The following is a 4,654-nucleotide window of genomic DNA, read 5'->3' on the forward strand; positions in this document are numbered from 1 at the left end:
TGTACGCTTCTGTGATTGGTTGAAGGCTACGTCACGCAAGGTTTCCGCACAATGCAATTGGCCCGGATGTCCACACGCCCCGCCCCATCTCTCCATTCACGTAAGTAAACAAAATATAACCCATTTTTCTTGCTGCCCCCCCTTATTTTGCAATCAATATCAGCTGTTAATATTTGACTGCGTGGCTGCGTCAACTGGGTCTGACCTTTGTTTAACAGACAAAGCTCTAGTTTTGTGTTTGTTGAGGCTGTTTGAGATGAGAAGTGACCGGACAAGACGAAGAGTCACAGTCAATGCAAGAATTTAATGTCTGAGTGTGAGCAGTGGCGTGCGCGGGCTTTTCAGGGGCGGGGGACGCCCTTATCAGCTCGTGTCTCATTTGGTGTCATTAGCCTACATTGATGTCACATCTACTTTTCTGAAAGAGAGATATTCATTTAAGTAGGTGATAATTTTTGCCAGTATGCTACTGTAAACCTGCCCTATGAAGAAAGATTGTTGATGATGTTTTTTCTGCAGGAGAGAAGTCAAATTGAAACTATTTAGCTATAAAACATTAATGCTCTGTGTGGTGTAGGCTACAGTGATGGGAATAACATTAGCCTAGGCCTATATATAAACAGCGCTACTAGCAGCACTACTTTTTTCAGTAATGGGTAATCAAAAAAGTAACTGTTTCCCAGTTATAATGCCATTACCATTACTGACAATAAAATGCATTGTTACTCGCCATTACTTGACTCAAGAAATCCCGTCAAAAAGTAATACACCTGCTTAAGTGTATGTTATATAGCTACAAAAACAATTTCTGTCCTTCAAATGGTTGGAAAAAAAAGCAGTTTATCTGGAACTAACCAATGTGGAGAAGTACTGACTGAGTTGGATAGTTCCAGATAAACGGGAGGTCAGGGTTATGGTTAGGGGCTTTGGGGGGTGAGCCCAAGTAATTTGACATATCTGAGCATTTTATTAAAAAGTAACAGAATAATTACTTTTCCTAGTTACTTTTATAATGAAGAAACTCAGTTACTAACCAAGTTAGCCTACTTTGGGGGAAAGTAACGAGTAACTGTAACAAATTACTTTTTAAAAGTAACGTGCCCAACATGTTGTGTATGTGGTGTTGTGTATTGTGTGTCAGCTCAGGGAGCTTTTCATCTTCAGTGCTTTGTTGTGTCCGTCAAATTCAGTCTTTCATGCAAAATACTGACATCACCGATGGCGACATTTATCGTTTTAGCATAACCTTAGTTCGTGTGGTGGCCAAGGTTAGACTGTGATTTTCAGGGGGAAACTAGATAGTGTCAGTCAGTCACTCATCATTTTTGTTGTTCCTCCTGACACAGGTCTGCGAGCACCGAGCAGAGACACCAACTGTCAGTAACACTGATCAAAGTCCAGAAAATTATATTTGAATGGCAAAGCCAACAAAAAGACAGAGTGATTTATTTATTCTGATTATTCAGAGCAGCCACCTCATTTACATCAGAGCCTTTTTATAGCCTCAGTGACTATTTTGCCTATTTTTGGTCAAAGCCAAACCGTTCCTCTTCACCTGCCTCCCCTCTAGCAGAGCATAGTGTTTAGTGATGACAGCTGGATCTGAAACTCTGTTTCCCTTAGAGACTATAATGAAATTGAGGTGTATGCAAAGAGAGAGATAACGCTACCAACCCATATTATTCACCACAGATTGGTAGAAGTTTGTAAATTTGAATTTCCAGTGATTCTCAGGCTGGCATGAGAGCGAGCACTATAGCTCACTGGCAGCATTTTAAAGCTGCAACGCGTTGACACGGTGTAAGGTTGAATGGCAACAGAATCCATGTCTTGTTTGTGTTGCATTCCTCTGTCTCCACCTGCTCTTCTTAACTGAGGGTAAACGGGCAACATGTAACTACGGCTCTCACTTGCATTACAGTAATGCAGCCATCCTGTTTGAAGACCCTCCTGCTCGTCTGATCTACATGCATTACCCTGAATTTACAGCGGAGGGCGACTCTAGCACACAGTGTAAGTGTTGAACAATGTGACAAAATACACTGTGCTGTGTCTGTGGATCCAAGTGCTGGAGCTCAGGCTGATCCCACACTAATAACATCTGTAGAGAGGAGCATAACAACAGGTCTACCTGACTGCTTTGTCCTCACTGGCCACGGACTACCCTGCATATCCTTGTGTCTATTTAGCATTGCACTTGGTCTTTATGTAGCTAAGAGAAAACTGAGGTTCGTCATGACCATAAATCATCAGTAACAGATTTCCAGCTTGCGCATGTATGGAGAATGTACAGTAAAAGTAGAGTAAACTTTATTACGCTTGAGGTGGAGATGGTTTTGGACGCAGTGCTACGGTTCAGTGCTTCACATAGAAACATCACAGAAACATAAGAAGGTCTGACACAATGATAGGCAGTTGCTTCACATAAAAAAGGAGATGGGGACATTAAATCAGCAGTGAAGAACACCAGATGTTCCTCAGACTGTAAGCATTAATGTATGTGTGTGTGTGTGTGAGTGTGAGTGTGTGCGTCTGCAGCTGTGATACCTCTCCTTGGGAAACTCGTGGAGGGCTGCAGGAACAGATTGCTTCATTGCGATCGCATACATGTAAATACAATCTGCATCCAAACAGAAGCCAAATGTGCACAAACATATGTCATAAACTGTTACTTGATAATAAATAAAAAAAAATCCTTTGACTTGATGCTTCATATTCCAGCCCACACCCACATGAAGTCATGAGAGTTGCACAGTACAGTTTTTCTCCATTGGTTTGGCTCATTTCTTGAAACAGAAATTACATTCTCAAAACTCTAAGATCATTTGGCAAAACAGTGTTACAGTTCAGCACAACACCATAGATCACTTGCAAAAGCGCATCTCTCTCTCAAAACAGTTTACTCATGTGTCAAAACTAAATTTCCTTCTCATACATATAGTCAGTGCCTCCAAAATGCATCGTCCCTTTGGCATTGTGTGAGCACTGCAAGTCAAAATGTTTAGATGTTTTGTCACTATGGCAGAGGAGGATTGAAATATCCCTCATGTCCACCTCTCAGTCTTAGCCCAGTCCTTCATTGACAATAGTTACTATACTATTTTTTTTTATTCATGGTATTATGTTCTCGACTAATTTTGACAACTGAACAGACTATTGTGCATGTGATGACTTATAGAATGAAATGAGGCTGACATGTTTTGGAGAGAACAACCATTAGAATCAACAATCAGTTTATATCAACAAGATCTATTCTCTTGGAAACTGTGCTAACTGCAGGCTATCTGTATTTTATCATTTGCAAAGATGTACGAAGACATTTGCAATTTGATGAAATGAATGAGAAATACAATTCTGTTGTGAACATTTGCCAAGTGGTTTGGAGGTTTGTCCATGTTGTTTTGAGAATGTAATTTCTGTTTCAAAAAATAAGCCAAACCAATGGAGAAAAACTGTAATATAATGCATCCACACAACTATTCTCACACTCACTACTTAGTTACAGAGAACAGGAATCACTCCACTTGGACTCTTTTCCCCCCTTTGCTATTACATGAGCCCCCCTCCCTCCCTCATCTCCCTGTCTCCCCCCTCTCCCTCAGTCCCCCTGTGCTATAAATTTCACCCTCTGTCTTGCTATTCAATCATAAATCATAAATCCCCTTCCTCTCTCTCCTGCACCCCCCTTTCTTTTTATTACACAATAGCCCAGACTTTATGTCAGAGGGCAGTCATGTTTAATATGTGTGCCCATGCGCGTGCATGTGTGTGTGAGTGTGTATCTTCTACCCCAGGCTTTCCTGTGGCTCTGGGTCCCCACCCGAGGCCGCACCAGCAATGTTGTCCAATGCAACACACACACACATTCATATGAATATGCACACACTGGAACATATGACACACCCTCGCATGCACATGAACAGGAAGAGGCACGTTAACGCACATACACAAACACGCGCACACCCAAAGGTACAATATTGCTTTTATTATTTTCTGCACAAGCTCAGTATTCCTGCACACACAAGTGCTTCACACTTCTAGCCTGAGGTCCTGTTAACACACACCACCGGGGTACAGTTAATGCTGCGCCGCCAACGAGCAATGGGCCTGATTCTAAGAAGGACTCTGGTGAACATGGAAATATAGTCCTGCTACACATTTGTTCCAGAAAGAAAACAAGAGGTCAGAGGGTGTGGACATTTCTTCTTCACTCCCTGTCTAATGGTTTCCTCTGGTGTGTTTCACACTGTGGTGCTCACACGTCCAGACCCTGGGCCCCGTGTTTGTTTTGTTTGATTGAAAAATGGTGCAAAAAGAGTCATGCACAATTTGTGCAAGGAGATTTACTGCAGGAGAGGCTGTAAAATGATTATATCTTTATTCAAACAATACTAATGTAGTGGAAATCCTCACATTCATGAATGATATTGACTGCTTAAATGAATGGTTAGTTGGTTGATTGATTGGGCGATCGATTGATTGGTTGGATTGGTTTGTCAGTCGGTCGGATGGATGGATGGATGGATGGATGGATGGATGGATGGATGGATGGATGGATGGATGGATGGATGGATGGATGGATGGATGGATGGATGGATGGATGGATGGATGGATGGATGGATGGATGGATGGATGGATGGATGGATGGATGGAT

This window comes from Trachurus trachurus, assembly GCF_905171665.1.
Source record: "Trachurus trachurus genome assembly, chromosome: 18".
Taxonomy (NCBI): domain Eukaryota; kingdom Metazoa; phylum Chordata; class Actinopteri; order Carangiformes; family Carangidae; genus Trachurus; species Trachurus trachurus.